At 49.1% G+C, this 16,608-nt stretch overlaps 1 protein-coding gene across 1 annotated transcript in view; it reads right to left on the reverse strand.

The window, feature by feature from the left end:
• The window catches only part of LOC134141365 (1-aminocyclopropane-1-carboxylate synthase-like protein 1), a 66,504-nt gene extending 50,313 nt beyond the window's left edge, over nt 1-16,191 (reverse strand). The window contains exon 1 of the mRNA XM_062577563.1: nt 15,983-16,191. The gene's annotated coding sequence lies outside the window, so the exon portion shown is untranslated. The remainder of the gene's footprint in view (nt 1-15,982) is intronic.
• Between the last annotated feature and the right edge of the window lie 417 nt (nt 16,192-16,608).

The raw sequence follows: 16,608 nt of genomic DNA on the forward strand, positions 1-16,608 counted from the left end.
AGAACAAATAATCATAAAGTCTCCTCTGGTCTTAAAAATATGAAAAAAAAAGCCCAGGGAGAATGGTGGAGATCTATGAAAGCACTGAAACACATCAGAGCAAATACTGCTGTGTTACAAAAGAGACTTTAACAACTTTAAGTTGTTGCAAGAGAAAGTAGAATCTTATTTTTAAAGGCCACAGTTTCTTTAATATGGGAAAGATTAAAAATCTAGTAAGAAAATCCTTCATGTAGCTGTCAACAACTGAAGGAGGGAAAAAGGGTACAAAAGGCAACTAAAGTAAGGACATAGAGCCATATTTATTCTCTGCGTATCTTGGTCATAAATCCAAAATAACGTAAATCCAGATTTATTTTGGTGTAACCAAGAGCAATGTCTGGCTGCTCCTTTTAAGTGAAAAAGGCACAACTTTGTATTCTCACAAAATCAAGCACAGAAAACAAAAAGAACGGTGTAAAAATCCCAGCCTCAAGGTTGCTAAGTGCCTTTGGGTATGTTTTGCCCTGCTTTTGAGCCCTGGCCTTGTGGCTCGTGTTGTCACCCTTGCTGAGGCTCTGTGGGTGCAGCAGACCACCCAAGCAGCCCCCAGCTGCCCCCAGCTGCCGGTGCCAGTGAGACTCTGAAGTTGAAGGCAAGGGAGAGGTGAGTGGGCTGGCACCAAAATCACCAAGGAGTGGGCTATTTTGATGTGAATCCAGATGGTTTTTTCGATGGTGTTTTGCTTTGCAATATTTGGGTTCATTCACATCTAGAAAGCTCAGGAGGAGGCAAACCGTAAGCAGATGAAATCAAACCCAACAAATAAATGAGAAGCCTGCACCAGCTGCCCTGCACGCAGTCCGGGGAGGAGCAGCCACCCGCGCCTTCCCGCGGGAGCCGCGGCGGCACCCCGAGCGGAGGAGCCGCGCCGTGCGCGGGAGCACAGACAGCGGGAGGTTTGCAAATCCAGCTCCTCAGACAGATGGGAAAGGAAACAGGAACTCACAACAGAATAATGCTTTGCAGAAGATGCTTTTTTCTAACATAAATCCCAAACAACCACCAGCTGGTTCTCATTTCAGCCTGCAGATGAATAAATTTCTAACAGAAGAGCAGCGGCAGATGCCTTGATGTTGTCCTGCAGGAAGCAGAGAGGCAAGGGTGGACCTCATCTGCAGCATTTGCAATGGGAGCAGACCATCTCAAAGCAAGCTGCCTGTCGGGGCAAAGGGCTTGCACCCACTGGTGGCACAGTGCCACTTCCATCCCAACCTGGGGAAGCATCCCTCTGGGGTGGCATGCGGCAAGGCTGGGCTGCGGAGGTGGAAGAAAACACTGTCCCTTCCTTTCCCAACCTCAGAGCTGTGCATTGCACCTGGCACAGCCAGAGAGGAGGCACTGGAGGAGAGGTTGGATGGAGAGGGGGGAGCAAGATCAAGGCAGCCACAGGAGCACCATCCTCTGCAGTGGCAGAGGCCTGGGAGCTGAGGCTGCTCCTTTCTGGCTTTGCAAGAGCATTTCCTGGAGCTACCCTTTCTGCCATCAGCTCTCATGCATCAGCTCACTGAAAGGGAGTTTGCTGTCTTCAGGGAGACTGTGCTCCTCTGGGAGGTCAGTCAGTCGGGGCCACCCAATACCATTAGCAAAAGCACTGTTGGGGCGCTGCCCTGTGCCCAGCACCCTCCCCCCACTTAGGTGCTGCTGCCAGTGGTTCAGCAAACCCCCCTGCTCACACAGCTCTTAGCCAGGCTTCTCTAGATACCTGTAGGACATCCAGCCCCACTGAATCACCCCTTCACTGCCCCAATACCAGAAACAAGACTGTTGCTGTGGGAAAGGAATGGCAGCACATCCTTCTGCTGGGGGAAGGACATGCTCCCACTTGCTGCCGGTTCCCAGCAAGATCTGCCACGGCCCAGCTTGTCACATGTGTCAGCCAGGATGGGCACCTCCAACTCCCCAAAGCCCCGAGGGATCCCACACAAGAGAAAAGAGGACTAGGGCACAGGGACCGTGCAGCAATGCTGTGGGCAGCTGGGCTGAGCAGGCCAAGAGGCAAAAGGCCTCTTACCGCCATACTCACAGGGGATGTCCCATCCAGCCAGCCAGCCCCCACTGGGGACGTGTGTTTACAGAGATAACCTCTGTCTCGCTGAAGTGCTGCCTGTCGCTCCTGTTTCACAGGACTCTTCCTAGGCCAGCTGTTCTAGCGGTGCTGCAGGGTTATTTGACACCTGCTGGAGCTAGGGACAGGTGAGGAAAGGCAACACAGGTAGGAGTTAGCACGGCAGGTTCACGGCAATCACCACCTCTCAGGAAGGCAGGCACTGGTGGTGGGCTTCCCAGCTACTCCCACCAATGCTGAGCTCTGTGTCCCTTAGTGCTGAGCTTAGATCTTAAGCTTCCTGGGACAGATGCCTCGTGACTTTGTATATAAACCAGAGAGAGAGCGACACATGGTTTATATAAACAGATATCAGAGTGGGGAACTCTAGCGCTGTCAACACATCCGTAGTTTAACTAGAGTGACTGTTATGATTGCAAATGGTTTCTCAAGCACAGCTCTTCACGTCAACATATTTTAAATCTCTCTAAAGTATCATGCACAAATACATCACTATATAAACAGTACATACACCCCCTCATGCTTGTGTGTTAAACGGCTACTTTTACCTCATGCTCTCTCTCGGTCAACAGTCTTCTCAAAGCCTGCACACTTCTCAGCCATCCTACGCATGTTCAGGGAGCGGCCTGGATTTCCTAGTTAATGGTGCATTAGTTTGCTATGAAAAATCAAGAGGGTTGTTTAGCTTTTTATGATTCTGAAAAACCAGACTGTGGGATTTTGAGACTAAATAGTCTCACTCCTCTGACCAGTTCTGCCATCAGCCACCTAGCACAGAAAGCTGACAACATCCTGAGGGAGAAAGTCACTGAGGAAACCAAGAGACCTAGACAGTAATTCTTGCACTTGTTCTAAATTGGTCTAAAAATAGAGGTTCTTGAACCTGTTTCTCTAGTAGAAAGACAGTGTAATTCAGACAAGTTTTACAAGTAAATTGCAACTATAAAGCAAAAGCCCACAGCCTTAAAAGGTTTCTTGAAGTCCATCCAAAAAAGTGTTCCTCCAAGCACCCGTCATCAGATGGAGGAGCAGAAGGGGACAGGAAAGCAAATGCTGAAGGCAGTTCTGGCCTGACAGGAAGAGAGCAAATGTTGCCCTCAGATCTGAGCTGTTCCTACTGCTGGGACAGCATGTTCAGGACTGCTGGGCTCAGGGCAAAAGGGAGTCCTTGCCTTCCTCATTTCAGTACTCGCACTCTGAGTACATACGCATACACGCAGATCATGAGATTGCCTTCTCCCAGGGGGATTTCAGGCAATAATGAGGACTCTCCTCTTTCCAGACTGCAGTGCAAACCGTTCCAGAGAAGTTCTGCCTCCAGTTATATTCAAATATCCAAAAACAAAACCAAATCTTAAATGCATTTGTCAAAAAACAAATACAACACCCCAGAGAAACAGATGTCACTCCTGTGGGTGCTCAGACAAGACTGCACTTGCTTTTTCCAGGCCGGCAGGTGTAAGTTAGCATCCGTTCTCCATCAACTCCTTCCTTCAAGCCTCATTTCTGGTTTTCTCTCCCTTCAGCCCTCTGTTTGTTTTCTCCATCCTTCTCACAACCTCTACTGAGCATTTCCTCAGCACAGTGGCAAAGGCAATGGCCTCTTGCTGCAAACGCTGTATTCAAGGGCGAACTCTGGCAAAGCTCCTCCCCTCCCTGTTTGGCCTATACAGTGCCTCCCCATATGTATTTGGTTTTCATTTATCACCTACCAGTGTTAGATGTACAGAGATAAATTTCCTGTAACTCCAAACGTTTTACGCTCTACGTAAACTCAATGTCTTAAATCACAGAGTGGTAAGGTTGGAAGGGACCTCTGGAGGTCATCTAGTCCAACCTTCAGCATAGCCCGTACAGGGATTGAACCCATGACTTTGGCATTAGCAGCACCCTGCTCTAACCAGCTTAGCTAAACCTGCCCCCCATCCATCACAGGGTGGAGAAGAGCACCTACCCCTGAAGATGCAGGAGAGGGAATACAGCTGAGCTGAGATGAAAAGTGCTGTCAAAAGCACTGTGGCAGCTTCAGCAGTCATGAGGGTGCCCAGGCTTTGATACATAGCACACATATCGAAACAGACCTCCACAGCAAATCTTCCCGGGAGCAAGTCAGCCTCTGTAGCGAGGAGGAAGAGCTGTGACACCGCAGCAGGTATTTTTGCCTGTGAATTCAGGGAGTACAAGAGCAGAAAAGTGCCTCTGTAGTTCAAACCTGTTGCTAAGACCATTAAATTGCCCTTCTAGCTTTCCCTGAAGCCATGTGAAGCTGCTTGCTGGCACTTTTGGCACCATCCCTACCTGAGACGGAGACACTTTCATCTCCATTCGCGCTAGGGATATTTTCTGCACGAATAAATCAACAGTGGCTCCCGCAGGACTCCAGCGGGCAGACCAGGCAGTGCACCCCGGTGGGAGGCAGCCGAGGAAGCAGGGCGCTAGGCCAGGAGTGGGCTGCCCTTCGGTGAGATTGCAGGCACCAGCCCCATGACTTTGGTTGTCCTCAGCCTGGGAGCGCTGCCACGGTGCAGCGCCTGAGGGAAAACGCTGCTGGGATTTCCCAGGGGGGCCGGCAGGAGAGTCGCAGAGCTGGGTGCGTTTACAGCATGCAGCTCAGATTTTTCCATCAAAGATCCATCTAGAAATAATGGGGGGAAGCCCAGGCGTGGTGACATTTAGAGAAACAAAACTCTCCCGGCTTCATGATAAATGAATTTGTCTCGAGAGTGAGCAGTACCACCCTAGCTCCATGCAGCAGTGTGAGTCAGCCTATGTTCTCCCCTCAGCGAAGTTTAAAGACTTCCCAGTCGACAGTGAAACGTGGCTGTGGAGCCAGAAAACAAAACACAATTGAAAGGAGCTGGTACATAAGGTCTGTGGTTTGTTTTTTTGCTGTGACCTTTACACAAACAAGTTAAAGGCACTGTATTTCACTGGAGAAGTGAGCTGGCCAACTGGAGTTGAGAAGATGTCACACAACTGGTAAATCACTTTTATTAGCATTTTTTCAGGCAAAATGCACAGGTTAAAATGCCCTGACAACGCACTCATGGAGGTCAGCAAAAGGCATACGGACAGGCTAATCCACCTTCAAACATGCAGTAATCAGAAACGTGTTCCCTGCTCACCTCAGCCACGCCTCCTTTTCTATCTTAAAGGCAGTGAAAATACAGAGAATGAGATTGTCTGGTATTCCTGGAGGGTTTGTTTCCACCTACATTTTAACATAGCTAATCAGTTCTGTTACTACCAGGCCTCACCCATTTAAATCATAAAGAAACCAGAACTAAGTAGCATGAGGCCATTTCCCATATTGTCCTGAAAAATTTATCATGACTGACAAAAAACACAAATTTTGCACATTGGAAAATAGGGAATCGGATCTCAGGTAGCAAATGAGATTGATAAATGAACGAGTACCACTGTATTTTTGGTGGAGTACAACTTCTCTCAGCACAGCAAAGAAGTCTATGAAGCCAATGTTTGGCCAGGATCATCTCTCCAAACCTGCCTCAATTACAACATACTCAACAGGCCTTTTACTTAGTACTTGCTTGTGAACCCCTTATGATTGGCATTTCAGTTGCCTGTTTTTGAATGCACGGATGTCAGCAGATCAAGACCAGATCAAATGGTCTTCAGAGTCACTCTGACAAATGCTGGAGGACAGCAACACATCAAGAATGCAGCAATATTTTCTTAAAATTCTCCTATGTCGACCTCTATCAGGCCCTAAAATCTTTTGTGCTATATCTATCTCTCTGTAAGTTTTTTCTCCCTTGCCTGTCAACCCTTGTCAAGGGAAATCAGGCAGTAGGCCACAACACACATTGTTCTTAGGATATTTTAAAGCTGATTTAGTACTGGTGAAAGATGACAGCTCAGAGCCCAAGATAGAGCACTATGATAGAGCAGTAGGGCAAGCTGCCCAGATACTGCCTGTTATCAAAATGCCTTCAGAGAAATTGGGAATTTAATCTTCATGGCCTGCCCTATGTTTTGCTTCCCTGGGAATGCCAATTGGTATTCAATATGGCTTTTTTTTTTTTTAATATAGCTTTGAACACTTTATGAACTCAGCAAAGATGGTGATCTCGCCAGAGATCAGCAACTGGCCACGAGATGATTGTTAGCAAGGTTTTTGGACACAAGTAACCTGGGTCACATCCTAGCCAGTGACCCAGATATGAGTGGCTCTGTAATCTTTTTCCCACCCCTGCATCTTGCCTCCTAATGGTTGCTAAATTGAATCCAAAAACATCAACACTGGTGACAGGAACAAGCGCTCTGATTCCTGGGAACAAGTGTTGATGATAGGGGAATCACTGGTTTTGAGCAAACAGCAGTGGTTCCTGGGCTCTGCTCCATCAGACGAATGTTTCCTTATTATGTCCCCAAAGTCCCCTGGGCAGCAGAACACGCCACAGAAGCACAGCCAGTTATTTTTCAGAGACTTTCCCCTCTGGGCTGTCAAAGATCTGAGGGAGCTGGCAACCAGCCCACACTTATTCTGATAAATGCTATTTGCAACTAAAAATGGATTAAAATAACCTCTGAAAGCTCATCTGAAGGGGAACAAGCAGTCTTGTTCAGAGATGCCATTAGCAGTAAGAGGCGGAGAGAACTATTCTGAGAGCTGCTTATTTTTGGGTTTCACCCCACTTTGTCATTTGCCCTGACCACAGCAGAACAACGAAGCTATAATTAGCACTTGGGGCACTGCCAATGGGAGCAGCAAATAGGGCCTGGCCAAAATTCAAACCCAAGGTCCCTCTGGCTCTTCATCCATTCCCCTCACCGTTATACAGACCCAGGGAACCAGCCTCTCTGATCACAGCATTCGCTAAAGAGAGCGGTTTCTCCACTAATTACAAAAGGCACTGCTTTGGGAACGAAGCACCGACTGCCGGTTTTGCCCTGATGCTCCTGCCCCTGCTCTCCGTCCTTTGCAAGCCAAGCTCTTCCCTTCCCAGCTAGCTGGCGGTGAGGGGGTACCAGAGTTTTAAGGGCTAATAGGGGGAAAAACACTGATTTCTTGCTACCATTTGTAATCACTATTTAGCAGCCTGCAATTAGACTGGTCTCACTTGGAGGGAAAGGTTAGCTGAGGCTGTGACAAGCTGCTAGGAGGCAAGTGCAGAGCAAACGAACATCAGAGCCTGGGGTCTTCGAAGACAAGTTGGGTGTCAACAGTAGGGCAGGATGTTCAAAATCTCATCACACTGCTATAGCACAGCACTCAGCAACAGCAGTAGGAGTTTTGCCACACAAGTGACCAGGAGCAGAACGAGTCTCTGTCATTCTGCCTCGGAGCAAATGGCCCTTATGGCACGGACTGTGGCCACCATCTCTCAGCAGAATATGTAAAAAAAAACTAAATACATCTTTGTTTCCCTATTTGGACTCCCTTTCCCTCCCTAGCTCCATTTGCTTCAAGTGGTAGGGCAAGTTTGGGGGCAGAGGTTAGTTGTGCAGGAGTCAGGCATCACTTACTGAGGACACTTGTGACTTGAATGATCCCAGAAAGAGGGAAATTCTGTCCTCACGTAGCCTGTTCTGGTGCAGTCCTACAGCCTCTGTGGAGCTTGTCAGCATGTGAGCAGTCCCACGCACCTCCCCGCACTAGAGGCAGGGCGGCAGGCGCTCTGGTTGAGAGTCCGTAGTAGGATTTCACACCCGTCCTGCTCAGCCCACCACTGCGGCTGCAGGGAAGGCCCCGCTCACCCACTGCAGTCACACAGTTACCGTAAGGAACTTGTAATGAATTAGATTTTCATTTCAAGCATCATCCTGATCTTCACCTTGCTCCTCCAAATTTTCACTGTAACGATCCTGTGCACAGCCCTCCTTTTGATATAGACTGCAGCCTGTGGATCTCTCTGCACTGGCATTCACACTTTTTTGCTCCGTAGGCTGATCTATCAGGATCCTTCCAAGCAGGCTTTCTGAATTTAGATCTCCCTTTTTTAAAAAAAAAAAAAAAAAAAAAAAAAAAGGATGGACAAAGGCAGGTGAGCAGCTAAATGATAACATATTGTTTGTGCGTAGTAAGCTGGCAAGTAGTGTTCATAGTCATGCTTTCACCCAAAGTCCGGGGGATTATCGCACAGACGAAGTGCAGATGTAGCATCCGCTCTCCCTGATTAGAAATCCATGCTAACTCATATATAAGGAATAAGAAATACAAAATGCTCTTAGGTTACCACAGTCTTTCAGGTAACTGGAATTCATACAATGTGTAGATACAAATGGTTGTTTCAAAACCGGCCTGGCACCTGTTGTCATAAACATGGATTTGCTGAGGTGTATCTTCCAAAGGGCTGTAATCAGAAGCGTTTCTTCTGACAAAAGGTATCTCCTGCCTCAGATCTCTTAAATCCCTGGAGCCTGCTTTGGTGCTGACCTGGAGATTTCTCCCTGGTCACTGTCATTGCTGTCATGCTCTTTTTTCACTCTAGCAGCCACAGTTCTTCTGTTCGCGAACAAGCTGTAACGTCAAATCTGTGCTACATCATCCTCACTGACATTTTTGTCACTTCTAGAGATGGCACATAACTGTGGATCTGGGCAGCTGCAAATGTGTGTTCTCAAGGGAGGATGGTGTGGCCACAGGATCTGCTGGGGTTGTGTGATTTCCACTTGCATTCCCTGCCCTTCGGGAAAGCCCTTGCTCCTGCTCCTCCTTACTGTTTAGCTCCAAAGACTTGAAATGGTGATTTAACATCAGCATTAGTAAACTTTGTGTGTTGCAAATGGCATTAAAAAAAGCTGAAATAATGTATATACAAGCAGTAGCAGCAGACAGACAAACTAAACTGATGTTGCGGCACCTGATTTTCAGGAAGAAGGCTCTAGGAAAAGCTTCTCAAGGGCAAGCTTATCATACTTTAAAAGAAAAACAACAAATAACATCCCCCAACCCAACTAACATATACAGATAAAACTGACCTAAATTTTGCTAACTCACATGACATTATTTACACCTCCAGCCCTCAGACTATCGGCCATCATTATCAAAAAAAGCTGTGGTATTTCTCTTTCACCAAGGCCCCTATGTTCCCAAATCAACTCTCTCCAAGATAAGGATGTTAGAAAGCCATTGTTTTGGGTTTGGGGCTTTTTTTTTTTTTTTTTATAGATGATTTCATAGATGATGCACTTCCCCTCTCTTTTCCCAGCCTATAGAGAATACTAGAATTCCATTTCCATGCTTTTTTTCCCCCTAGCCAGGAAGGATGGAAAGTGTTATAAAAGCAAAAGCAGGTTCTTGCCAGATCAGAGGCTTCTAGGAGCCAAGGTAGCGAGAGAGAAAAAAAAATAGTACAAGATTTACAGTCAAATTGCAAAAGTTAGGACTCGGGGTTGAGTTACTGTGGCACAAGTGACCGTGAGTCAGCGGAGCTGCGGTAACAATCCACACGCACATCGCTAGCCAGGGCTGTTGCAGGGCAAAGGAAATGAAATTCAGCCTGTGATGAGAGGCTTCAGGATGATCAGCTTTCCCTTGTCACGGGCTGAGGCACGCACGCACAGACAGCTGCAGCAGCTCAGCAGATGCACTGTAACTTGCAACGCCGCGGCGAATCGCCGGCGCGAGGGAGCCCGCTGCGAGCTTCCCGCAACCCCTGCTAGCGCAGAGACAGCAAAGCACAACCTTAGGGAAGGCAAAATATTTCTGGCACCGGTGTGCCAGCTGAGCACCCTGTAACACGGGAGAGGTCCACGGTAGTGGGCCAAGTGTCCTGAGGTGCCAGATTCATCCTGACGCTCCCTGCCCACATCTGCGGCTGGCTCCGATACAGGCGATTTTAAAGGGTTTTGCATTTTAAAGGGCGGTTAACTCCGAATGGTCAAAGTTATCCTGGAAACTTTCTCACCTGAAATGTCAGAGGGCCATTTTAGCAGACCTGCCCACCAAAGCCGGAGGTCCTAGCAGGGCCTGGTGCTGAGGAAGAGTGCAAGTGCCAATGTTTTCACCTTTGGTATGCCAGCTCTGATTCCCATGCTGACAGCTTTGACCTCAAGGGGCTTTTTGCAGCAAGGATACAGGATTAGAAATCAGTGTCAGGAAATGCACAGCAAGGGAAATATTTTGAGATAGGCTAAAAATAGATTTCTGACCCTGCTTGTTTTATATTTAGAGAGGTCTATACGTGTACTCACCGGCAGCCAATCTACACGGGGCAAAGACGTCTCTGAAACATTCACAAAGAGGGGAAAGCTGAAAGAGCAAATTTCCCCAATGCAGCTGCCAGGGTTTCCCAAAACAACTGTTCCCGAAGGGCAGTGAGTACATCAGGCAAGGCCATGTTACGGTGCACGAGGGAAAAAAATCCACAATATGGGGGGACCGGCGATAGCTCACAGCTGCGGCTGGAGGTCTCCTTTGACACAGGACTTACTTGCATAATGTCCTCGGGGGATCCAGCGAGAGCAGACACAGAGGGGAAAAAAGGCATGGTGCTCTGCAGCAAAAATGTGGAAAGTATCCGCCTTGCAACAGGAGAGCAGGCTCCAAGGGCAAGATTTCTGGTTTATAGCTAACAGCTGGGTGTTGCAGGAGGAAACCCTTTCCTTTCCCCCACTGCCTCAAAACACTCACACTCCAGCCTGTGGCTTCATCCAGCTCCCTGTTGCTTGGGATTTTATCGTAATATCTCAACTCATATTTAGCACCACTTTTAAATCTCAGTCTTTGGTTTTGCACAAAAGTCTGTTTCCATGCAGAAAAGAAAATACACTTCCAGTCGTCCTGATTACAGAGAAGTGCTGGAGACTATTGACCCAGTGGCAGCCAGCAGGATTCAGGCTGAATCCGGAGACAAGGAAAAGAAACTAAACTGCATTTTTTGTTCAGTCTCAAAACATGTTTTTGCACGTTATTCATGTTTTCCACAACCTGTAGTCACAGTTGAACCATGGGGTAGGTTTCCTCAAAGCTCCCTGTTTAAAAGTGAACCAGGCATCTGATCTTGTGGGCCCTCCATGTGCCATACTATTAGTGACATCAGAAGAGTTGCTTTTAAAATCAACAGGATTTTACATCTCAAAGACCTGTATCTTTCCCCAAAATCACACTGACTGTGAGGTGCACACCACAGACCTCACCGGCTGAGGCCAAACCTTCTCAGCCAGGTGCCACAAGCACCTCCTGAGATGCTCCAAGGTTTGGCACTTGCTTTTACAGCCGTCTCCTCTCTGCTGGGATGCTCTGAGCAGCCCTGATGGCCCACACTAGCATAAATAAATGTGTGCTGTGCTGCCTCATCGCAGGCTCCCCGGGGGCTGCTTGCTGTGGCTGCAGCTAGCAAGCAAGGCTACATTCACAACGCGCTGCTCATACCGCAGCACCCGGCTCCCATGGAGAGGCACTGGCCTGAAGTAGGTTTGTAAGGTTGCGGCAAAGTAAGCTGCAAGTCCCCTAAACTGGCTAGTAGGAGCTGTCGGGGAGAAGGGCTTAGGTGGCAGCCTCCAGGCAGAGTGCAGCCCCGGAGGACCAGCAAGCCAGAGACCCTGCCTAGGGTCACCAAACAGGCACCCGCGGGCAGGCAGGGCCTTCTCCGGCCCTCCAATGGTTAATGCTCTCTCTGCCCGACTGGTGGACAAAATAGCGCTCAGAGATTCCACTGTTTGCTGTCCCTTTTCTGAAGCCCATTTTAGGAGGCTTGCTCTGAAGATAGTTGGGAGATCAGCCCGTTCCTCGGGAACTGAGCCAGCGCCAGCTCTTCCGTGGGTTTGGGCAGACAGCCAGAAACTGGGTTGCCACAGATAGCGGCAGAGCATCTATAGGCTCAGGCAGGAGCTGACTGGAACCCTTGAATGTTAGGTACGGACATCTAAAGACATAAAAGGTCCCTTTCTGGGTTCGGGCCTTCAAGACCAGGCAGCGCTGACTTTGAAGTTAATGTTCAGTCTTAGCTTTGCCCTCTGAGCACTGCAGCACAACACGCTCAGCATCCTGCATTCACACGACTAACTCTATACCCCATGGTAAGGGAGGGTGTGAGCGTAAAACAAATAACAAAATAAAAAATAAAGCAAAAATGAGAATGCATAAAAATACTTACATAAATAAAATTGATACAAGGGTATAAATAAAACCAGTATCTCCACCCATGCGGCGGGGATAGTCCCTATAGGCAGCGGCTAGCGGAGGCAGCCCTGGCGCTCGCGTGGGCCATGGGGACGGCTCAGGGGGAGCGGGCATAGGCCTAGGTCGGTGCCCACCGCCCAACTCCAGCACTTGGCTCTGCCCTGAACGAGCTGCCCAGTGGGCACCAGGCTTTTGGAGAAGCGAGCACGTCCTGGCAGGCGGAGAGGACAACTGCGCTTCTCGCTCATAGAAAACCCACTGCAGCGCCTCAGGCAGAAGCAAGGGAAAAGGCATTAATGCCCTCCCTCGCCTCATCCCAAAGTCGTCGCTGCTGATCCCTCCCGAGAGCAGGGGAGGCAGGCGCACCGCCCCAGCTGCTTGCTCAGGGCAGGCAAAAGCATTTGGTTTCCTATACAGTCCCCTGGCCCCACTTTGTACCTTACAAGCTAATATTTGGGTCTATTGCTAGAGTTGCCAAGATATGTGAGTTCTCGCCGCGCAAGGAGCATTTTGTTCTTTGCACCAATCAATAAGTATGAATCCCCTGTCTAAAAGCCTTTTTGGATGCCCTCCTGCTGGAAGCAGCTCTGCAAGGCACCACGGGGCTTCACAGTCTTGGGGGAGCAGTGCATGGAGGGAGCACTGCTCACCGTTAAGGAGCAAAGCCGGGTCTCAGGGGCGCACAGAAAGGGGTAACAGGCACCATTTATCTTTTTTTGGGGGGGAGTGGGAGGGAGTTGCCATCCTCTCATCACCTGATTGCAGAAGAAGCTCAGACCAGACCTCAGACCAGACACAGCCCCACGGCAGGGCTGTGCCCGGGGAGGCACAGGGACATGGCGCAACGGGATGCTTGAGACAGGCTCACCAGGACAAGTGAGGATGAAACAGATAACGGAGGATATTTTCTTATTTATTACCATGCTGCCCATGCTCACAACAAAGACTCCTAGATCCCAATCTCACTGGTCCTAATTCTTCTGCAGTCTGATGCTGTCAGGCATCACCTTTTTGCAATATGTCCCCTGTGAGCTTTCCCAGGATCCAGGGCCTGCACAGCACCAGCTACCACAGCCCTTCACAGGCTCGGCACTGCTGGCTACCAAGGGTCAGTCGAGATCCCAGCTCCAACCAAGGCTTTGTAACACTAGCCCAAGCTTTGCACTGATTTCGTATCATGCTTTGTGTCTCCCTTAGCCTTTCTGATGGAGGAAAGAAAGGGAAAAGCCTAAATACCTTCAGGTGCTCTCCAGCAAGAATCCTTCCCAAAACACTCAAGCTTCTTGGAAACAAAAAGCAGCTTCCTCACCTGGCCCTCTCAACGTAAAACATTTGAGCACCAACAGTCAGTTCCCCAAAACAGTACAAGATAATTTTGTTATGATTTTGCTCCTAGGGAGAGGATCAAAGCAGTAAAGGGTCATTTTGCTAAGAACAACGTGTCTGAGGTTCCTGCTTTTTACCTTCCAGCTCGAAAGCCCAAAGCCCCCCTTTTTTTCCTCCCGCATCTTAAGCTTCCCTCCAAGAACTGGAAGGGTTTCTAACAGCCCAGCTGCGCTCAGCTTGGCCCTGGAAACGCTTGTCATCTCACTGCTCCAGCACTTACACGAAGCATGAGATGCTGGAGCGAAACCTTGGCTCATGAAAGCATTATCACAGCAGCTCTGCAAGCGAGAAGATGTCACAGCCTCCTGCCCACAACTCTTTGGGCCTCAGTGCTATAAAAACCAGCCTGGGAGGGCTCCAGCTCACTCAGGCCTTGGTGAACCTTGCTCCTGTGCAACAGCTCGTGACATGGTCGCTCCAACCTCTTGGGAAAGAAAAGAGCCCCGGAAACTTCCTCTTTCCCAACCCTTCAGAGAATATTAAGTCAAAGCCTTAAAACGAGCCCTCCTGAAACTGCAGGCTGAAACACAGTGAGCTCATTCCAAGAAGTACCATTTTGCCATCAAAACAAGCAGTTGTAATTTGAGGGCTGTTTGTGCTTTTCTTGCGGCTTTCAGTTTTTAAGGCAACAAACACTTGCTTTGTGTGTTTATTCATAGGCCTCTTCTCAGCAAGCCAAGGGCTGTTTTTGACTTGCCAGAAGCGCCTCTCTGTGCCACTGCCCTTAATGGCAGTCATTTTTTTCCCTTCTTGATGTTTGTCAGTTAAGGCTGCTCCCACTGCTGGCCAGCTAATATCCCTGCAGAGCCAAGTGCTACTTCTCATGCAATAGGTAGATGTGGACAGAGCATTTAGATGCTGAGAAGCCTGAGGCTGTTTTCCACAGGCTTATTAGCTATTTGAGCTCGTTAAAGTCCCACCTCTAAAATCCTGGTGACATTTCTGCATGAGGTCTGGCTTCCCTGCATCACAAGTAGCCAACCCTAAGAGCCTTGCCCGTTCCTCAGCTTCAGCTAGTGCCAGAAACTGTGGCTTTCTGCATGCAGAGAGTTTCTCAAACAAGGTATGTGCAGGCACATTGGTGTGTGTGAGGCAAGTCTAAGTTTGCATATAGCTTTGTGTATGCTGCATAGAGCATACATGTTCTTACAGATTTATCTACAGAAACATAGGGAAATCCGTGCACAGAAGTACATGGTAAGTTAACACGTTTCTAGATGGCATGTTGAAGCAAGCATGTGGTTCGGGTAAATATTGATGCAACAGTTTTCTCTGCAGTTTGGTCTGGCCACGGGAGCTCCCGACTGCAAGGAGCCTTTCTGCTGGGCTGGCTGCGCTCGCCGCGGTGCGCGCCAGCTGATTCAGCTCCAGCTGCAGAGCCACCCTGCAGCGAACCCGGCTCCCGCGCTCTGGGTCCGGGATGGAGGGAGCTCGGAGGCTTCGGCTCTTCCCTGGCGGCACTGCTTGTCCAGCTAGCGTCTGACTGCTCACGCAGCGAAGTCATGTTCTTTGAAAGGCAAACCCTGCGCCGCGAGGACACGTTTCGCCTTCGGCGTACACGCACAGTGCCGGGGTAACCAGAGCTGTGCAGGAACACGGTGCACTGGAGCGCGGCTGTGCTGTGAGCAGGGGGCCATGTGATGGGCTGGGCTTGTATTTAGCATGTGCATCTGTAAATTATATGGATAACGTGAGACTAGTTTGTGTTACCATGAGGATGTTTTATCCCGTGTTTTACAAGGTGTTTGTTTGTGTGGGTGTTTGAGTGTATCTGCAGGTGGCTGGATGATCTCCAAGGAGCTATAACATGGTGAGAGCAGCTGGGACTGGGACTGTATTAATCATGCTAGATGAGCAACACAAAAAGGTCAGAGCTCTTCCTGAGCTATAAGCAGGTTAAAGCATCCCCAAAGGCAAGCAGGGCTGAGGCATACCGGGGTTAGACATTTGCGCTGGAGCACTTTGCCAGGGGACACAGCTCCCCGGCTCAGAAGCGAGCCATGTGCACTGCAGGAGAGCAGAGGGCTCTGCTGCTGGTGGGCCTGAGCAGCAGCGGGTTGCTACGAGGGCTAAAACACAGAGTTTCAGTCGAGAGGCCATGTCCCCCTTCCTTTTGCCAATGACAAGGGAACCCTAACATTTCTTATTACAGCTATTAAAAAATACCTTAACAGTATCTAGGAAAAAAAAGTCAAAGGCTGATGGAGGAGCTTGAAGAGTTTTTACAGGAGCAATTTAAAAGGTTACCTCAGCCAGCCGCCCCTGCCGCTGCTCTGATCTGCAGCAGCAGCGCACACCTGCGTGCATCCCTCCGCCTTCACACCCAGCGGTGTCAGCACATGCCGAAACCAACGGCAGCTTTCAGAGCTAGACAGAAAACCAGGGGAAAAAATCCTCACCTCTAAAATGACCATCTCGCTGGTGAAAGAAACAAAAGCAGAGGTCTTGGAAAACTTGGCTTGAACAGCTCACTTGCTGGGAGTTGTCCTTCGGGTGTCTCACGCTCCCACTCTGCAAGAAGCGGCTGAGTCCTTCGGACGGGTCGATCACCCTCTGGTCGCAGCAGGAGCTCGGGGCTTGTGCAGGGGGGGAGATGTCATCTGGCAGGGGGAGCTCACCCCATCTGTGGGAACGGAATCACGAGACCACCGAGCTTCACCTCCCACCAGGCATCGTTGCAGGAGAGGCAAAAACAGATTTTTTCCAGTTTTAATCAAAAGCAGGTATTTAAGTTGGGCAAAAAAAATTAACATAGCAGAAACATAAACAAGTGATTTCCTAGCAAAAAATATTGTCAGGAAATACTTACTTGTTAATATCTTTAATTAATTCTTCTATGCACTCTGGCCCTCAGAGATAGGAGGAGAGATCCCTGTAATGCATTAATCATGATGCAGAGGCTTTCCCAGGCACACACGAGGCACAGCTTGCAGAAGGCCTGGATCCTTGTTGAGACGGTGCAACAGAAAACCCTGAAATAAGGCTCGGAAGGGAGGAGAAGCTTTACCTCTCTTTAGCGCTCAGG

Source organism: Rhea pennata, chromosome 5 (genome assembly GCF_028389875.1).
Source record: "Rhea pennata isolate bPtePen1 chromosome 5, bPtePen1.pri, whole genome shotgun sequence".
Lineage (NCBI taxonomy): Eukaryota > Metazoa > Chordata > Aves > Rheiformes > Rheidae > Rhea > Rhea pennata.